At 53.2% G+C, this 21,470-nt stretch overlaps 1 long non-coding RNA gene across 1 annotated transcript; it reads left to right on the forward strand.

Moving 5' to 3' along the window:
• Positions 1-529: 529 nt before the first annotated feature.
• On the forward strand, positions 530-20,863 carry LOC130708815 (uncharacterized). The gene is made up of 3 exons (XR_009009204.1): positions 530-1,063; positions 4,977-5,179; positions 20,495-20,863. It is a non-coding gene; the product is annotated as an uncharacterized LOC130708815 (long non-coding RNA).
• Positions 20,864-21,470: the final 607 nt, after the last annotated feature.

Raw genomic sequence — 21,470 nt, forward strand, 5'->3', positions numbered from 1 at the left:
GTGGTAAAATGTACACAACATAAAATCCATCATTTTAAGCAGTTTTAGATGTATAGTTCAGTGGCATTAAGTACATTCACCTTGTTGTACAACCGTCCCACCGTCTACGTCCAGAATCATTTCATCTTCCCCAAACTGAAACTCTGTCTCCATTAAACACTCACTCCCCATCCCCTCCCCCAGCCCCTGGTACGCACCATCCACTTCCTGTCTCGGTGAATTTGACTCCTCTGGGGATCTCATATGAGTGGAATCAGACACACAGTATTTGTCCTTTGGTGACTGGCTTATGTCACTGAGCATAATGTCCTCAAGGTTCATCCATGTTATAGCAGGTGTCAGAAGTTCCTCCCTTTTTAAGGCTGAATAATATTCTATTTTGTGTGTAGCCCACGTTTTGTTTATCCATCATCCATCAGCGGACACTGGGTTGCCTCCACCTCCTGGCTGTTGTGAGTAATGCTGTGGACACGGGTCTGTAAACATCTCTTCATGTCCCCACGTTCAGTTCTTTGGGGGATATACCCAGAAGTGGAATTATTAGATCATATGGTAACTCTGTTTAATTTTTCGGGGAATCACCACACATGTTTTCCACATCAGTTGTACTACTCTACATTTTGATATAACGTAGAGTTGTAATAGGGAAGAACATTTTGTATTCTCTTACAAGTTAATTTAAGCCGATAAGCTTAAATTCCACACAATGGCCCATCTCGGACCCTTGCCTCCGAGAGATGAAGGTAAATGAGCATTCAGCTCAAACACCTGTGTGTTTAGCTCCCAAGAAACCTCCTGAGCAGGCCCACCTGTGAATGACTGCAGGAGGGAGAAATGAACACCTCCCCTCCGGAGGCTGACGGGAACCAGGAAGTGCTTGGCTTTAGTCCCGCCCCTTGTAGTATAAAAGGAGCCCGACTGCTGCCGCAGGCAAGACGGCTCCTGGGGGCACGAGCCCACCGTCTTCTGGGTTTGGGGGCTCTCCGAAGGAAGTCGTTATTCTTTGCCCAGCAACTCGTCTCCTGATTATTGGCCTGTCCTGTGGCGAGCAGTGAGAGCTTGGGTAACAGGGTTCCATGAAAACTTTCGTTTCTTTTTCTTCACTCCTCTGGGGCAGCCGCAAACGCCAGTGCAGCGTTGAGGGGGAGGCGGGGTGGGCGTGATGGAAAGGACGTCTTCACTCTATTCCTCACCTTAAATGTTGCCGTGCTTCTCCATAAAGTATGTTTGCTGGGTGTTCTTGGTCGACGTCTTTTGTCAAGTTAAGGAAATTACTATTCTTTGAAAAATATGCTAAGAAAAACTTTAAATGTCATATATGGATGCTGAATTCTAGTTTCTTTATCTGTTGAGATAACATATCCTTTTAAATCTGTTAATTAACAACAGTTCTAGTAATACATTTTCATATTAATCAGTCTCATTCCTGGAATAAAAACTAACTTGATCATGATTTTTTTTTTTCAGTGTTGGATCTGGTTGGATGATATTTGTTGAGAATTTTTGCATCCGTGTCCATGAGGAAGATTGGGCTGTAGTTTTCTTTCCCGTTCCGTTTTTGTCAGTTTGGTTGTCCGGCTTATGCTGGTTTCTTAAAATGAATTGTTTATTATTTCTTCACGTAAGAATGGAATTATCTGCTTCCTGAATGTTTGGGAGCATTCTGATAAAGCCATTTGCATGTGGTGTTTTCTTCATGGTAAAAGTTTTGACCATTGCATGCATTTCTTTTACAGGTAAAGGATTATTCTGGCTTCGTTTCTCTCCTTGAATCTGTTTTGCTAAATTCTATCTTTCTCAGTAGTCATCAATTATATGAAAATTTGAAGGGTGTTGAGAGTTGGTCTCAGGATCTTATCTTTTTTTCTCAGTAACATCTGTGGTTATGGTGTTTTTCACTCCATTTCATTTGTGCCTTTAAACAAAATGAATCTTGTCTTTTCAAACATGTAGTTTTTGCCTTGTTGATGTGCTTCTCTATTTCACAAATTTCTGTTCTCTTAATTGCCTTCCTTCTGCACCTGTGGGTCTTTGATTTCTGTTAGATCTTAGCTCAATTTTGAGCCTTATTTTTTTCAAAGGCCAATTCTTACTATTCTAAGTTTCCTTTCAAGAATTGCATCCCATGAGTTTGATGTGAAAAGTGAGATGATGAATTTGTCTAATTTCAGTGATAATTTCTCCTTTGACCCTTGAGCCGATTACAAGTGTTATGAAATTTCCAAGTGAATGAATTTTTCTAATGATCTTATTGGCTTTGTTTTCTAACTTAATTGCATTGCGGTTTTTAAAAAATGTAGTCTGATCATAATTCTTTGAAGTATACCAAGGTCAGCTTTACATCTGAGCGTGTGCCAAACCAGCACGTGTTCATGTGTGCCTGAAAGGAATGTGTCTTTTCCAGACATCAGATGCAGTCAAGTGCATTAGCTCAAGCCCAATGGTGACACTGTTCACATCTTCTATTTTCTTACTAATTTTCTTGGTTCATTTGATCTACCGATTACTGATAAGTGTGTTAAAATCTACCATGACAATGGATTGGACAAGTTTTTCCTCTAATTCTGTCAGTCTGGCTTCGCATGAGGCTATACACAAATTCCCATGGGACACACATCTAGAATCGATACATTTTCCCAGTGAATGGAATCACTTATTGTTCTGCAGCAAATTTCCTTATTTCTAATGATGCTTTTTGCCTGAATTCTCCTTTGCTATTAATATGACTATAGTTTGCCTCCTGTTGGTTACTAATTGCCTGGTCTGTCTTTTCCATAGTTGGGCCTTTTATCTTTCTGCGTGCTTTAGGTGTGTTTTTTGCAAAGAGTACATAGCTGAAATTTGTTTTGTTTTTAAAATAGGGTATAACTCTTAAGGTCTGAACAGAAGAATTTAGTCCACTTACGTGTATTGAGATTTATGATTTGGTTTCTTTTTTTTTTAAGATTTTTTTTTTGATGTAGACCATTTTTAAAGTGTTTATGGAATTTGCTACAATATTGCTTATGTTTTATGTTTTGGTTTTTTGGCCATGCCAAAAGATCCCAAGCGGGATCTCAGTTTCCTGGCCAGGGATTGAACCTGCACCCACTGCATTGGAAGGCAAAGTCTCAACCACTGGACCTCCAGGGAAGTCCTTTGTGATTTGGTTTTATCTCTAACATCACATTTTGAATTTTGACTTGTCCCATTTTACGTGTTCCTCTCCCCCTTTTCCTCTTGTCTTGCCTTCATTTGGACTGTTTGTTTTCCTTCACTTATTCTTTTCCCTTCACTTCTTTTGAAGGTTACACTGGGTCTGTTCTATTAGTGTTTGCCCATTTAATCCATATTTAACAAGTTACCAGTAATCAATAACCATAGTCTTGTCCTGGACAATACAAGGACCCCAAAATACTTTATTCTGCAACCTCCCCTCCCAATTTATAACCTACAGTAACTTGGCATTTTAAATCGAGTCTGCTTTATTTCCCCATAAGTTACCGTTGTTTCATTTATAGTTGCTGGTTTGATTAGGTGTCACAAAGCCGCTTGGTTCACTATTTCTCCTTCAGAGTCAGGCCACACATCTGAGCTCATTTTCCTTTGGCTTTAACTCCATCCTCCAGAATCCATTTAGTGAGGGTCCTTTGATGGTAAACTCCCAAGTTTCACACTTTCCCTTGTTTTACTCGCTATAGAATTCTTGCTTGAGTTAATCAGCACTTTGAAGATACTATCATATAGCCTTGTGGTTTCCACTGTTGATGTGAAGGCTTTCATTATAACCTGTCTTTCCTGTGGGGAGGGGACACCGTCCTCTCCAGCTGTCTTTTATAACAGACCCACCTTTGTTACTTATATCTGTGTCTATATATTTATACTGCTTGGGGTTTTTTGGGCTTCTTAATCTGAGGGTTGGTGTCTTTCAACAACTTTGGAAAATTCTGTTTCTTTGAATGTTCCTTCTTCCCCAGCCTATTATTTCTTGAACTTTATTCAGGTGTATAAATGTCACTATTTTCCCTTTTTCAAATGTGCTTAGTTCTGTCTTGTTATCTGTTCAGATTTTCAAGTTTCCCTTTCATTTCCTTAAAGGTATTAAACTTTATTTCCACCATCTGAAGTCGTTGCGGCTCTATTTCTAGCTGCCACCCGTTGCTTCTCACTCATGGTGTCTCGCCTCCTTGATGTCATGTAATTTCTAACCATGATGTACTCATTTTCCTTGGAGCTGTTTTTTGTTTTTTTTTAAATTTATTTATTTATTTTGATTTTTTGCTGTGTTGGGTGTTCGTTGCTGCACGCAATGTTAAGCCTGAGTTAAGTTGGATTCTTCCAGCCAGCACTTGGATTTCTTGTTGCTAGTGGCCTAAAGTTCAGGGGCCAGGGCTGGGGGGTGGGCGTCTACCAAACAGGGATCCTTCGTGGTCCCTGTTCTCCTGGTGCCCTCTCCCCACCCACCCATCCACTCCCACCCAAAGCATCCTAAGTGCCCTTGGCACTGTGATGGGTTAATTTGTCACTTCCCCTCATCAAGGTGGAGCCTTTTGGGGGCTCAGTCTGATAGGGGGCATCTGACCCGGGCTTTGTCTCCTATTCTGATGCCAGGCAGCCTTCAGAGAAGCACAGGCTCTACAGGATTCTGCAGAATCCTCCAGGCAAAGTCTGCTTTCGCTTCATTTTGGGATTCTGCAGATTCCTTGCTTTCGTATCATCTAAGGGATGCATTTTAAACAGATTTTTAAAACTCACATTCAGCAGCTCATCTACTCCCACTGGAGCATTGAGGACTCAGGTTATCTCTCTAATCTGCCCCCGCTCCTAGAGGCTCCCATTTGATCATTGATTGAAAATCATACGGTCTTTACCATTTTTGTGTGTCTAGGAAATCTCTTCTAAGAATAATGGTTTTTAATACAGAAAATACACAAGATTACAAATGAAAGCAGCTATATTGAAAAAGATATCAACACTTTATTTTTTATTTATTTAAGGCATCCAAGGCATCTTCTTTGGGAAAATTATCAATCACACAGGTGATGGTGTGACAGACGTTTCTCCAGCTGGACGGTGAACCCAGGATGCGGATCACCACAGTCTGTGCCATGAAGTCCTCAGCGCCGCACACAGAGCCTGTGGGACCAGCCGCTCTAGAGAGTGTGCGGGGTGGAGCCTGACGTCGCCCGGAAAGAAACAGGTGACGTACTCTCACGTTTCCATGTGAGGACAATGGACACAGGGGTAGAAAGTCACCTCCTGGACACAACGTGAGTTAGGAACAAAAGGGGAACTATAGCTCAGATTAGGCGGTCCTTCCCACACCCCTTAATCGGCACCCTCCCCAGGACGATCACCACCTTCTTAGCTTATCCGTGGCCCCTGACCACCACAAGACAGGGTCCAACTCCTCCCTGCCCCCCTCTGACCCCCCATAACAGGCTCCACCTCCTCCCTTCCCCCTCTTACCTCCACTATGACAGGGACACCTCCACCGTGCCCCCTCTTACTTACACAGCGACAGGATCCACGTCCCCCGTGCCCCCTCTTACCTCCACAGTGACAGGGTCCACCTCCTCCGTGCCCCCTCTTACCTCCACAGGGACAGGTTCCACCTCCTCCGTGCCCCTTCATACCTGGAGAATGACAGGGTCCACCTCTTCGCTGCCCCCCTCTGACACCCCATAACAGGGTCCACTCCCTCCCTGCCCCCCTCTGACTTCCCATAAAAGGGTCTACCTCCTCCCTGCCCCCCTCTGACCTCACATAACAGGGTCTACCTCCTCCATTCCCTCTCTTACCTCCATTATCACAGGGTCCACCTCCTCCTCCTCCTCCATGCCCCGTCTTACATCCACAGTGACAGGGTCCGCCTCCTCCGTGCCCCCCTCTTACCTCCACAATGACTGGGTCCACCTCGTCGCTGCCCCATCGTACCTCTACAATCACAGTGTCCTCCTCCTCCATGCCCCCTCTTCCCTCCAGAATGACAGGGTCCACCTCCTCCCTGCCCCCTCTTACCTACAAAATGACTGGGTTCACCTCCTCCATGCCCCCTCTAACCTCCACAATGACAGGGTCCACCTACTCCGTGCCCCCTCTTACCTCCACAGTGTCAGGGTCCACCTCCTCCGTGCACCCTCTTACCTCCACAGTGAGAGGGTCCACCTCCTCTCTGCCCACTCTTACCTCCACAGTGACAGGGCCCACCGCCTCCGTGCCCCGTCTTACATCCACAGTGACGGGGTCCACCTCCTCCGTGCCCCCTCTTACATCCACAGTGACAGGGTCCGCCTCCTCCGTGCCCCCTCTTACCTCCACAGTGACATGGTCCACCTCCTCCGTGCCCCCTGTTACCTCCACAATGACAGAGTCCACCTCCTCTTTGCCCCGCTCTGACCCCTCATAACAGGGTCCACCTCCTCCCTTCCCCCTCTTACCTCCACAATGACAGGGTTCACCTCCTCCCTGCCCCCTCTTACCTCCACTATGACACGGTCCACCTCCTCCCTGCACCCTCTTACTTCCACAATGACAGGGTCCACCTCCTCGCTGCCCCCCTCTGACCCCCCATAACAGGGTTCACCCCCTCCCTGCCCCACTCTGACCCTCCATTACAGGGTCTACCTCCTCCCTCCCGCCTCTGACCTCCCATAACAGGCTCCACCTCCTCCCTTCCCTCTCTTACCTCCATTATGACAGGGTCCACCTCCTCCGTGCCACCTCCTACCTCCACACTGATAGGGTTCACCTCCTCCTTGCCCCCTCTTACCTCCACAATCACAGGGTCCACCTCCTCCGTGCCGCCTCTTATGTCCATAATGACAGGGTCCACCTCCTCCGTGCCCCCTCTTAACTCCACAATGACAGAGTCCACCTCCTCTTTGCCCCCCTCTGACCCCCCAGAACAGGGTCCACCTCCTCGCTGCCTCCCTTTGACCTCCCATAACTGGGTCCACATCCTCCCTTTCCTCTCTTACCTCCATTATGAAAGGGTCCACCTACTCCGTGCCCCTTCTTACATCCACTATGACATAGTCCACCTCCTCGCTGCCGCACTCAAACCCCCCTTAATAGGGTACACATCCTCGCTGCCACTCTCTGACCTCCCATAAGAGGGTCCACCCACTCCGTGCCCCCTCTTACCTCCACACTGACAGGGTCCACCTCCTCCGTGCCGCCTCTTACCTCCACTATAACAGGGTCCACCTTCTCCGTGCCCCTTTTTACCTCCACTATGACAGAATCCACGTCCTCGCTGCCCGCCTCTGACCCCCCATAACAGGGTCCACCGCCTCGCTGCCCCCCTCTGACCCCCCATAACAGGCTCCACCTCCTCCCTTCCCCCTCTTACCTCCACAATGACTGGGTCCACCTCCTCGCTGCCCGCCTCTGATCCCCCATAACAGGGTCCACGCCCTCCCTGCCCCCCTCTGACTTCCCATAACAGAGTCTACCTCCTCCCTGCCCTCCGCTTACCTTTCATAACAGGGTCCACCTCCTCCCTTCCCCCTCTTAACTCCATTATGACAGGGTCCACCTCCTCCGTGCCCCTTCTTACCTCCACTATGACAGAGTCCACCTCCTCGCTGCCCCCCTCTCACCCCCCATAACAGGGTAAACCTCTTCGCTGCCCCCTCTTACCTCTACAATGACAGAGTCCACCTCCTCTGTGTGCCCTCTTACCTCCACAATGACAGGGTCCACCTCCTCCCTGCCCCCCTCTGACCCCCCATGACAGAGTCCACCTCCTCTCTTCCCCCTCTTACCTCCACAATGACAGAGTCCACCTCCTCCGTGCCCCCTCTTACCTCCACAATGACAGAGTCCACCTCCTCCGTGCCCCCTCTTACCTCCACAATGACAGGGTCCACCTCCTCCAAGCCCCCTCTTCCCTCCACAATCACTGGGTCCACCTCCTCCCTGCCCCCTCTTCCCTACAAAATGACTGGGTCCACCTCCTCCTTGCCCCCTCTTACCTCCACAATGAAAGGGTCCACCTCCTCCTTGCCCCCTCTTACCTCCACAGTGTCAGGGTCCACCTCCTCCGTGCCCGGTCTTACCTCCATAGTGAAAGGGTCCACCTCCTCCGTGCCGCCTCTTACTTCCACAGTAACAGGGTCCATCGACTCCGTGCCCCCTCTTACCTCCACAATGACAGGGTCCACCTCCTCGCTGCCCCCCTCTGACCCCCCATAACAGAGTCCACCTCCTCCCTTCCCCCTCTTACCTCCACAATGACAGGGTCCACCTCCTCGCTGCCCGCCTCTGATCCCCCATAACAGGGTCCACGCCCTCCCTGCCCCCCTCTGACTTCCCATAACAGAGTCTACCTCCTCCCTGCCCTCCGCTTACCTTCCATAACAGGGTCCACCTCCTCCCTTCCCCCTCTTAACTCCATTATGACAGGGTCCACCTCCTCCGTGCCCCTTCTTACCTCCACTATGACAGAGTCCACCACCTCGCTGCCCCCCTCTCACCCCCCGTAACAGGGTCCACCTCCTCTTTGCCCCCCTCTGACCCCCCATAACAGGGTCCACCTCCACGCTGCCCCCCTTTGACCTCCCATAACTGGGTCCACATCCTCCCTTCCCTCTCTTACCTCCATTATGAAAGGGTCCACCTACTCCGTGCCCCTTCTTACCTCCACAATGACAGGGTCCACCTCCTCCCTGCCCCCCTCTTACCTCCACAATGACAGTGTCCACCTCCTCCCTGCCCCCCTCTTACCTCCACAATGACTGAGTCCACCTCCTCCCTGCCCCCTCTTACCTACAAAATGACTGGGTTCACCTCCTCCATGCCCCCTCTTACCTCCACAATGACAGGGTCCACCTCCTCCGTGCCCCCTCTTACCTCCACAGTGTCAGGGTCCACATCTTCCGTGCACCCTCTTACCTCCACAGTGACAGGGTCCACATCTTCCGTGCACCCTCTTACCTCCACAGTGACAGGGTCCAACTCCTCCCTGCCCCCCTCTTACCTCCACAATGACTGGGTCCACCTCGTCGCTGCCCCATCTTACCTCCACAATCACAGTGTCCTCCTCCTCCATGCCCCCTCTTCCCTTCACAATGACAGGGTCCACCTCCTCCCTGCCCCCTCTTACCTACAAAATGACTGGGTTCACCTCCTCCATGCCCCCTCTAACCTCCACAATGACAGGGTCCACCTCCTCCGTGCCCCTTCTTACCTGCACTATGCAGAGTCCACCTCCTCGCTGCCCCCCTCGGACCCCCCATAACAGGGTCCACCCCCTCCGTACCCCACTCTGACCTCCCATAACACGGTCCACCTCCTCCCTTCCCTCTCTTACCTACATTATGACAGTGTCCACCTCCTCGCTGCCCCCCTGTGACCCACCATAACAGGGTCTACCTCTTCCCTGCCCTTCTCTGAACTCCAATAACAGGGTCCACCTACTCCCTTCCCCCTCTTCCCTCCATTATGACAGGGTCCACCTTCTCCGTGCTCCTTCTTACCTCCACTATGACAGTGTCCACCTCCTCCCTGCCCCCCTCTTACCTCCACAATGACTGGGTCCACCTCCTCCCTGCCCCCTCTTACCTACAAAATGACTGGGTTCACCTCCTCCATGCCCCCTCTTACCTCCACAGTGACAGGGTCCAACTCCTCGGTGCCCCCTCTTACCTCCACAGTGACAGGGTCCACCTCCTCCATGCCCCCTCTTACCTCCACAGTGACAGGGTCCAACTCCTCGGTGCCCCCTCTTACCTCCACAGTGACAGGATCCACCTCCTCAGTGCCCACTCATACCTCCACTATGACAGAGTCCACCACCTCGCTGCCCCCTCTGACCCCCTGTAACAGGGTACACCTCCTCGCTGCCCCCCTGTAACCCCCCTTAACAGGGTACACCTCCTCGCTGCCCCGCTCTGACCCTCCATAACAGGGTCCACCTCCTCCTTTCCCCCTCTTACCTCCACAATCACAGGGTCCACCTCCTCGCTGCCCCCTCTTACCTATACAATGAAAGGGTCCACCTCCTCCGTGCCCCCTCTTACCTCCACAGTGATAGGGGCCACCTCCTCCGTTCCCCCTCTTACCTACACAGCGACAGGGTCCACCTCCTCCGTTCCCCCTCTTAACTCCACAATGACAGGGTCCACCTCCTCCGTGCCCCCTCTTACCTCCACTATAACAGGGTCCACCTCCTCCGTGCCCCTTCTTACCTGCACTATGCAGAGTCCACCTCCTCGCTGCCCCCCTCTGACCCCCCATAGCAGGGTCCACCCCCTCCCTACCCCACTCTGACCTCCCATAACAGGGTCCACCTTCTCCCTTCCCTCTCTTACCTACATTATGACAGTGTCCACCTCCTCGCTGCCCCCCTCTGACCCCCCATAACAGTGTCCACCCCCTCCTTGCCCCCCTCTGACCCACCATAACAGGGTCTACCTCTTCCCTGCCCTTCTCTGAACTCCAATAACAGGGTCCACCTACTCCCTTCCCCCTCTTCCCTCCATTATGACAGGGTCCACCTTCTCCGTGCTCCTTCTTACCTCCACTATGACAGTGTCCACCTCCTCCCTGCCCCCCTCTTACCTCCACAATGACTGGGTCCACCTCCTCCGTGCCCCCTCTTACCTCCCCAATGACAGGGTCCACCTCCTCCGTGCCCCCTCTTACCTCAACAGTGTCAGGGTCCACATCTTCCGTGCACCCTCTTACCTCCACAGTGACAGGGTCCACCTCCTCCCTGCCCACTCTTACATCCACAGTGACAGGATCCACCTCCTCCGTGCCCCCTCTTACCTCCACAGGGACAGGTTCCACCTCCTCCGTGCCCCTTCATACCTCGAGAATGACAGGGTCCACCTCTTCGCTGCCCCCCTCTGACACCCCATAACAGGGTCCACTCCCTCCCTGCCCCCCTCTGACTTCCCATAAGAGGGTCTACCTCCTCCCTGCCCCCCTCTGACCTCACATAACAGGGTCTACCTCCTCCATTCCCTCTCTTACCTCCATTATCACAGGGTCCACCTCCTCCTCCTCCGTGCCCCTTCTTACTTCCACTATGACATACACCACCTCCTCGCTGCCCCCCTCTAACCCCCCTGAACATGGTACACCTCCTGCTGCCCCCCTCTGACCCCCCATAATAGGTTCCACCTCCTCGCTGCCCCCCTCTGTCTCCTCATAACATGGTCCACCTAATCCGTGCCCCCTCTTACCTCCACACTGACAGGGTCCACGTCCTCACTGCCCCCCTCTGACCCCCCATAACAGGGTCCACCTCCTCTTTGCCCCCCTCTGACCCCCCATAACAGGGTCCACCTCCTCCCTTCCCCCTCTTACTTCCCCAATGACAGGGTCCACCTCCTCGCTGCCCACCTCTGACCACCCATAACAGGTCCCACCCCCTCCCGGCCCCCCTCTGACTTCCCATAACAGAGTCTACCTCCTCCCTGCCCTCCGCTTACCTTCCATAACAGGGTCCACCTCCTCCCTTCCCCCTCTTAACTCCATTATGACAGGGTCCACCTCCTCCGTGCCCCTTCTTACCTCCACTATGACAGAGTCCACCTCCTCGCTGCCCCCCTCTCACCCCCCGTAACAGGGTACACCTCGTCGCTGCCCCCCTCTGACCCCCCATAACTGGGTCCACCTCCTCCCTTCCCCCTCTTACCTCCACAATCACAGGGTCCACCTCCTTGCTGCCCCCCTCTGACCCCCCATAACAGGGTCCACCTCTTCCCTTCCCTCTCTTACCTACATTATGACAGGGTCCACCTCATCTGTGCCCCCTCTTACCTCCACAGTGACAGGGTCTACCTCCTCCGTGCCCCCTCTTACCTCCACAGTGACAGGGTCCACATACTCCGTGCCCCCTCTTGCCTCCACAGTGACAAGGTCCACCTCCTCCGTGCCCCCTCTTGGCTACACAGTGACAGGGTCCACCTCCTCCGTGCCCCCTCTTACCTCCACAGTGACAGGGTCCACCTCCTCCGTGCCCCTTCTTACCTCCACTATGACAGAGTCCACCTCCTCTCTGCCCCCCTCTCACCCCCCGTAACAGGGTCCACCTCCTCTTTGCCCCCCTCTGACCCCCCATAACAGGGTCCACCTCCACGCTGCCCCCCTTTGACCTCCCATAACTGGGTCCACATCCTCCCTTCCCTCTCTTACCTCCATTATGAAAGGGTCCACCTACTCCGTGCCCCTTCTTACATCCAATATGACATAGTCCACCTCCTCGCTGCCCCACTCAAACCCCCCTTAATAGGGTACACATACTCGCTGCCACTCTCTGACCTCCCATAAGAGGGTCCACCCACTCCGTGCCCCCTCTTACCTCCACACTGACAGGGTCCACCTCCTCCGTGCCGCCTCTTACCTCCACACTGACAGGGTCCACCTTCTCCGTGCCCCTTTTTACCTCCACTATGACAGAATCCACGTCCTCGCTGCCCGCCTCTGACCCCCCATAACAGGGTCCACCTCCTCGCTGCCCCCCTCTGACCCCCCATAACAGGGTCCACCTCCTCCCTTCCCCCTCTTACCTCCACAATGACCGGGTCCACCTCCTCGCTGCCCGCATCTGATCCCCCATAACAGGGTCCACGCCCTCCCTGCCGCCCTCTGACTTCCCATAACAGAGTCTACCTCCTCCCTGCCCTCCGCTTACCTTCCATAACAGGGTGCACCTCCTCCCTTCCCCCTCTTAACTCCATTATGACAGGGTCCACCTCCTCCGTGCCCCTTCTTACCTCCACTATGACAGAGTCCACCTCCTCGCTGCCCCCCTCTCACCCCCCGTAACAGGGTACACGTCCTCGCTGCCCCCCCTCTCACTGCACATAACAGGGTCCATCTCCTCGCTGCCCCCCTCTGACCCCCCATAACAGGGTCCAATTCCTCCTTTCCCCCTCTTACCTCCACAATCACAGGGTCCACCTCCTCGCTGCCCCCTCTTACCTCCACAATGACAGGGTCCACCTCCTCTGTGTACCCTCTTACCTTCAGAATGACAGGGTCCACCTCCTCCCTGCCCCCCTCTGACCCCCCATGACAGAGTCCACCTCCTCTCTTCCCCCTCTTACCTCCACAATGACAGAGTCCACCTCCTCCGTGCCCCCTCTTACCTCCACAATGACAGGGTCCACCTCCTCCCTGCCCCCCTCTTACCTCCACAATGACAGTGTCCACCTCCTCCCTGCCCCCCTCTTACCTCCACAATGACTGAGTCCACCTCCTCCCTGCCCCCTCTTACCTACAAAATGACTGGGTTCACCTCCTCCATGCCCCCTCTTACCTCCACAATGACAGGGTCCACCTCCTCCGTGCCCCCTCTTACCTCCACAGTGTCAGGGTCCACATCTTCCGTGCACCCTCTTACCTCCACAGTGACAGGGTCCACATCTTCCGTGCACCCTCTTACCTCCACAGTGACAGGGTCCAACTCCTCCCTGCCCCCCTCTTACCTCCACAATGACTGGGTCCACCTCGTCGCTGCCCCATCTTACCTCCACAATCACAGTGTCCTCCTCCTCCATGCCCCCTCTTCCCTTCACAATGACAGGGTCCACCTCCTCCCTGCCCCCTCTTACCTACAAAATGACTGGGTTCACCTCCTCCATGCCCCCTCTAACCTCCACAATGACAGGGTCCACCTCCTCCGTGCCCCTTCTTACCTGCACTATGCAGAGTCCACCTCCTCGCTGCCCCCCTCGGACCCCCCATAACAGGGTCCACCCCCTCCGTACCCCACTCTGACCTCCCATAACACGGTCCACCTCCTCCCTTCCCTCTCTTACCTACATTATGACAGTGTCCACCTCCTCGCTGCCCCCCTGTGACCCACCATAACAGGGTCTACCTCTTCCCTGCCCTTCTCTGAACTCCAATAACAGGGTCCACCTACTCCCTTCCCCCTCTTCCCTCCATTATGACAGGGTCCACCTTCTCCGTGCTCCTTCTTACCTCCACTATGACAGTGTCCACCTCCTCCCTGCCCCCCTCTTACCTCCACAATGACTGGGTCCACCTCCTCCCTGCCCCCTCTTACCTACAAAATGACTGGGTTCACCTCCTCCATGCCCCCTCTTACCTCCACAGTGACAGGGTCCAACTCCTCGGTGCCCCCTCTTACCTCCAGAGTGACAGGGTCCACCTCCACCGTGCCGCCTCTTACCTCCACAGTGACAGGGTCCACCTCCTCCATGCCCCCTCTTACCTCCACAGTGACAGGGTCCAACTCCTCGGTGCCCCCTCTTACCTCCACAGTGACAGGATCCACCTCCTCAGTGCCCACTCATACCTCCACTATGACAGAGTCCACCACCTCGCTGCCCCCTCTGACCCCCTGTAACAGGGTACACCTCCTCGCTGCCCCCCTGTAACCCCCCTTAACAGGGTACACCTCCTCGCTGCCCCGCTCTGACCCTCCATAACAGGGTCCACCTCCTCCTTTCCCCCTCTTACCTCCACAATCACAGGGTCCACCTCCTCGCTGCCCCCTCTTACCTATACAATGAAAGGGTCCACCTCCTCCGTGCCCCCTCTTACCTCCACAGTGATAGGGGCCACCTCCTCCGTTCCCCCTCTTACCTACACAGCGACAGGGTCCACCTCCTCCGTTCCCCCTCTTAACTCCACAATGACAGGGTCCACCTCCTCCGTGCCCCCTCTTACCTCCACTATAACAGGGTCCACCTCCTCCGTGCCCCTTCTTACCTGCACTATGCAGAGTCCACCTCCTCGCTGCCCCCCTCTGACCCCCCATAGCAGGGTCCACCCCCTCCCTACCCCACTCTGACCTCCCATAACAGGGTCCACCTTCTCCCTTCCCTCTCTTACCTACATTATGACAGTGTCCACCTCCTCGCTGCCCCCCTCTGACCCCCCATAACAGTGTCCACCCCCTCCTTGCCCCCCTCTGACCCACCATAACAGGGTCTACCTCTTCCCTGCCCTTCTCTGAACTCCAATAACAGGGTCCACCTACTCCCTTCCCCCTCTTCCCTCCATTATGACAGGGTCCACCTTCTCCGTGCTCCTTCTTACCTCCACTATGACAGTGTCCACCTCCTCCCTGCCCCCCTCTTACCTCCACAATGACTGGGTCCACCTCCTCCGTGCCCCCTCTTACCTCCCCAATGACAGGGTCCACCTCCTCCGTGCCCCCTCTTACCTCAACAGTGTCAGGGTCCACATCTTCCGTGCACCCTCTTACCTCCACAGTGACAGGGTCCACCTCCTCCCTGCCCACTCTTACATCCACAGTGACAGGATCCACCTCCTCCGTGCCCCCTCTTACCTCCACAGGGACAGGTTCCACCTCCTCCGTGCCCCTTCATACCTCGAGAATGACAGGGTCCACCTCTTCGCTGCCCCCCTCTGACACCCCATAACAGGGTCCACTCCCTCCCTGCCCCCCTCTGACTTCCCATAAGAGGGTCTACCTCCTCCCTGCTCCCCTCTGACCTCACATAACAGGGTCTACCTCCTCCATTCCCTCTCTTACCTCCATTATCACAGGGTCCACCTCCTCCTCCTCCGTGCCCCTTCTTACTTCCACTATGACATACACCACCTCCTCGCTGCCCCCCTCTAACCCCCCTGAACATGGTACACCTCCTGCTGCCCCCCTCTGACCCCCCATAACAGGGTCCACCTCCTCTTTGCCCCCCTCTGACCCCCCATAACAGGGTCCACCTCCTCCCTTCCCCCTCTTACTTCCCCAATGACAGGGTCCACCTCCTCGCTGCCCACCTCTGACCACCCATAACAGGTCCCACCCCCTCCCGGCCCCCCTCTGACTTCCCATAACAGAGTCTACCTCCTCCCTGCCCTCCGAATACCTTCCATAACAGGGTCCACCTCCTCCCTTCCCCCTCTTAACTCCATTATGACAGGGTCCACCTCCTCCGTGCCCCTTCTTACCTCCACTATGACAGAGTCCACCTCCTCGCTGCCCCCCTCTCACCCCCCGTAACAGGGTACACCTCCTCGCTGCCCCCCTCTCACTGCACATAACAGGGTCCATCTCCTCGCTGCCCCCCTCTGACCCCCCATAACAGGGTCCAATTCCTCCCTTCCCCCTCTTACCTCCACAATCACAGGGTCCACCTCCTCGCTGCCCCATTCTGACCCCCCATAACAGGGTCCACCTCCTCCCTGCCCCCTCTTACCTCTACAGTGACAGGGTCCACCTCCTCCGTGCCCCTTCTTACCTCCACAGTGACAGGGTCCACCTCCTCCCTGCCCCCTCTTACCTCCACAGTGACAGGGTCCACCTCCTCCCTGCCCCCTCTTACCTACAAAATGACTGGGTTCACCTCCTCCATGCCCCCTCTAACCTCCACAATGACAGGGTCCACCTACTCCGTGCCCCCTCTTACCTCCACAGTGTCAGGGTCCACCTCCTCCGTGCACCCTCTTACCTCCACAGTGACAGGGTCCACCTCCTCCCTGCCCCCTCTTACCTACAAAATGACTGGGTTCACCTCCTCCATGCCCCCTCTAACCTCCACAATGACAGGGTCCACCTACTCCGTGCCCCCTCTTACCTCCACAGTGTCAGGGTCCACCTCCACCGTGCCGCCTCTTGCCTCCACAGTGACAGGGTCCACCTCCTCCATGCCCCCTCCTACCTCCACAGTGACAGGGTCCAACTCCTCGGTGCCCCCTCTTACCTCCACAGTGACAGGGTCCACCTCCTCCATGGCCCTTCATACCTCGACAATCACAGGGTCCACCTCCTCGCTGCCACCCTCTGTCCCCCCATAACAGGGTCCACCACCTCCCTTCCCTCTCTTACCTCCATTATGACAGGGTCCACCTCCTCCGTGCTCCCTATTACCTCCACAGTGACAGGGTCCACCTCCTCCGTGCCCCCTCTTTCCCCCACTTTTACAGGGTCCACCTCCTCCGTGCCCCCTCTTTCCCCCACTTTTACAGGGTCCACCTCCTCCGTGCCCCCTCTTACCTCCACAGTGTCAGGGTTCACCTCCTCCTTGCCCCCTCTTACCACCACAGTGACAGGGTCCACCTATTCCGTGCCCCCTCTTACCTCTACAGCGACAGGGTCCACCTCCTCCGTGCCCCCTCTTACCTCCACTATAACAGGGTCCACCTCCTCCGTGCCCCTTCTTACCTGCACTATGCAAAGTCCACCTCCTCGCTGCCCCCCTCTGACCCCCCATAACAGGGTCCACCCCCTCCCTACCCCACTCTGACCTCCCATAACAGGGTCCACCTCCTCCCTTCCCTCTCTTACCTACATTATGACAGTGTCCACCTGCTCGCTGCCCCCCTCTGACCCCCCATAACAGGGTCCACCCCCTCCTTGTCCCCCTCTGACCCCCCATAACATGGTCTACCTCTTCCCTGCCCTTCTCTGAACTCCAATAACAGGGTCCACCTACTCCCTTCCCCCTCTTCCCTCCATTATGACAGGGTCCACCTTCTCCGTGCTCCTTCTTACCTCCACTATGACAGTGTCGACCTCCTCCCTGCCCCCCTCTTACCTCCACAATGACTGGGTCCACCTCCTCCCTGCCCCCTCTTACCTACAAAATGACTGGGTTCACCTCCTCCATGCCCCCTCTTACCTCCCCAATGACAGGGTCCACCTCCTCCGTGCCCCCTCTTACCTCAACAGTGTCAGGGTCCCCATCTTCCGTGCACCCTCTTACTTCCACAGTGACAGGGTCCACCTCCTCCCTGCCCACTCTTACCTCCACAGTGACAGGGTCCACCTCCTCCGTGCCCCTTCTTACCTTCACAGTGACAGGGTCCACCTCCTCCCTGCCCCCTCTTACCTCCACAGTGACAGGGTCCACCTCCTCCCTGCCCCCTCTTACCTCCACAGTGAGAGGGTCCACCTCCTCCGTGCCCCCTCTTACCTCCACAGTGACAGGGTCCACCTCCTCCGTGCCCCCTCTTACCTCCACAGTGACAGGGTCCACCTCCTCCATGCCCCCTCTTACCTCTACAGTGACAGGGTCCACGTCCTCCCTGCCCCCTCTTACCTCCATTATGACGCGGTCAACCGCCTCCCTGCCCCCTGTTACCTCCATGATGACACGGTCCACCTCCTCCCTGCCCCCTCTTACCGCCAATATGACCAGGTAAGAGTATTAGCTAGAATTTTCCATCCCAGTGTGCCCAGATGGGAATCTCTCCCATCAGGTTTTGGAAGCAGAGATCCAGAGACTTCCCCGCCCAAATTGGCTGGGACTTAAATTCATCGATAGTCTGGTGTTCTTAGGGACTCTTTTAATGTATCTGGTCCGTTTTGCCTGGGTGTCTTTAAAAATAACTCACCCCCTCCCAAAACATTTTCAACTTTGCCTCCCAAAAAATGTCAGAAACAGCAAGATCGATGCAAAGACCCATGAGGATATTGGAAAGAGATGCAAAGCGTCTTTTAAAGAGAGACGGGTCTTTGCAGATGCTCCTGGGAAAATTTGTCAATGCATTTGCAGGAAGTACGGTTCGGTTCATGTGTCCAGGTAGCATGAATGGACATATTCACCGAATGAAGGAAAAAGACTGCTTATCATCCCCGACTCCCAGCCGGGGACCAGGTACAGGTCAGCCAGCGGCGGAGTTAAGGTGTGAGATTCCACTGGCCCGGAGCGAGTCTGCAGGGTGATGGGCAGGGCTGTGCTGAGTGAGGCCTGATGTGGAGAGCACAGCTCACTGCCCCAGCCAGGGAGTGGACGGAGGGTGGCATCTTCCAGGGGGGAACTGGAAGGGTTTTTCCAAACGGGCTCATGGCTCATATTGTGAATGGAGGGTGTATACAAAATACTGCAAGAGGCGAACAAAAGTAAACTCTTCAGAAACATCCTTTTTAATGGCTGCATAGCATGCAATCCTGTAGCTGTATAATTTCCTTCCCAGTCCTAACCGTTGGCTATACCAGTTGTTCCCTAATTATCTTTTTGCTACTCAAATATAATTTTCTTGCTGTGCAAATCACTAAGCACCTAGAGCCAAACTGTGCCAGGCACGGGTCTCATACTTATATGAATTACCTAACATTCACAACAACCCAAAAGGCAGGTACTGTTATTTGCATCTTCCTGTGTAGTTTTCTCCTTACTTAGTATCATTTTGTCCAGTGGAGTTACTGGGCCAAAAGATAGAATCACACGTCACGGTCGTTAAGTACCAGCAAATTTCATCTTCCCATAAGTCATGCGTGAGAGCCCCACTATTCTCAGATCTTCAGCAGCATCTGGTATTGCCACTGAAAAAATTTTAAAACAAATAAATTTACTTCTTTGATAAAGTGCCATATCATAGTTTAGTAATTTGCATTTCCTTGATTATCTGTATTTGCAGTTCAAGAAAATGGGTGTTAAGAGTTTGACATGGGGAAATGGCTAAAATAATGACTGGTGACAAAACCAGAATAAAAATGGGGATCAAGTAAGGGTATAATAACTAAATATGATGCATAGAAGAGACTAGAAGGAAATGCATCCAAATGTCAGTAGTGGTTGCCTTCGGCAATGGAAATCTCTCCCTTTTTCTTTGTCTCCCTCTCACATACACATTTGTTAAATGTGTCTGCATTATTTCTGTATTCATAAAATATTTTACAAATTGTTTGGAAAAAAAATATGTTAAGCCAAAACCTCAAACAAGATTATAAAATGAGAAAAACCAAGGAAGGAGACTACTTCACTATGGGAAAAACTGCAGTATTGTGAGACAAGCAAGCTGTTTCCTTTTCAAGGCAGGGACTGGGGGAGGGTCAGAGGAGTCTGGAGCCCCAGGCCGAGTGAGTAGACGGGGATGAGGGTTGAATCGTGCCCACGTAGTAAGCGTTTGTGGCCTGAATCACTGCATCCGGGCCTGTCTGAGCAACACGACAGGTGTGAGAGTGTCACCGCCAGACGTGTCCAAATTCCCTGCCCCGAGGCTGCAAAGTGGTTTCATGCACCACGTTCACGAAGCCCGGGCGGGACGGGGAGGGGGTCAGCGTCTGCCACATCAGATGCCCAGCGCCTGGGGACAGGCCCAGCTGTTACTGTATTGGGCAGGGGTCCATTTTCTTGACTGAAAAAGAGAAAACTGTTGAAGTCTGGGGTATATTTAGAACTCACAGACAGACGTGTTCACGGGTAGGGGTGTGTACTCCTTTGGGGGAGAAAGCTTTCAGCAGCGTTCTCCAGCTGGTTAGTATTGACCTCTGGCCCAGGGATGCTGTAGCCAGGAGTTGGTCTTTTTAAAAAACGATGATTTATTGTTTTCTATTGAAGTAGAGTTGATTTACAATGTTATGTTAGTTTCAGGTATACAGCAAAGTGATTCGGTTATACATATATTCTTTTTCAGATTCTTCTCCCTTATAAGTTATTACAAGATAGGGAATATAATTCCTCCCTGTGCTGTACAGTAGGTCCTTGTGGCAGGAGTTATTCTTAGGAGGGGTTGTTCCTCGTTGAAGAAAGATCCCAGAGAAACAGCGTCAGTAAGATGTTCTCTGGGAAACGGTGTCCTTACGTTCATCCCCTCTCATCCTCTTTTCCTGCAGAAATTTGAGGATGCCATCACCCATTGGCTAAACAGAGGTCGGAATGGGCACGACTGCTACGATTACCACCAGCGCCACCACGATGAGGATGCTGCGATCGGTCCCTGGAGCCCCTAGGGCTTCAGGCACGGAGCCAGCATCAACTACGACGACTACTGACCGTCGCTCAGGCGGGCTCGGGGCCGCAGGCTCCGCACGATGCCCGGGCTGTGTCTGCTGCGCCCGTTCTCGGTTCATCCTTCCTACCCGCTTTCTGTGGCCACAAAGGAAGAGTTAAAGCAAAGAACGTAAATGCCTTTCGAGGTTTCATGCAAGTACCTAACAATGCATTTCATTTAAAAATAGAAATAAAAACATTTTGTTAACACATCTCAGAGTTCACTTGGATGAAACTTGAGCTGGCGAGAGTTTTCCTTCCCTGCATGTTTCTGAGGTTGAAGCAACTTCTCAGAGGCACCTCCCCTCTGCTATCTGAAGTGTTACCTCTCCAAGAATTCCCACCACCCCAGACCATGGGACCGAGCAGGGGTCCTCAATGTATTCGAATTCAGTCCACACTAAATGCCAAATTAAGAATGAAAAAGCAAGAAAATTTAGCTGGAAATTAATTTAAGGTCACAGAACACGGTTTGGGGGATGAAGCATCCACATGGGTTTGTAAATTTGCTGTTCCACATCCCGAGCCAGAGGTGGACCTGTTTAATATTGTCAGGCAGGAAAAAAAGGGTAATAGAAAAAACACGGAAGTTTGGTTGATTTCACAGCCTCACTTGTCTTAAAAAATTAAACCTTGTCTAATGAGTTCAAGAAAGATGTACGAATATACATTGCATCATGTTTAAACAATCTGAGTGAATGAAAGAGAAAAGTGTCCTGGGGGTGGGTAGAGGGAGGGGAGGAAAGTGGGGAGGTGACACCTGCAGAGGGGAGGGGCCCTCAGAATGGCTCTTGAACTCGTGTGGGTCACAGACCCTCT

This window comes from Balaenoptera acutorostrata, chromosome 9, assembly GCF_949987535.1.
Source record: "Balaenoptera acutorostrata chromosome 9, mBalAcu1.1, whole genome shotgun sequence".
Classification (NCBI taxonomy): Eukaryota; Metazoa; Chordata; class Mammalia; order Artiodactyla; family Balaenopteridae; genus Balaenoptera; species Balaenoptera acutorostrata.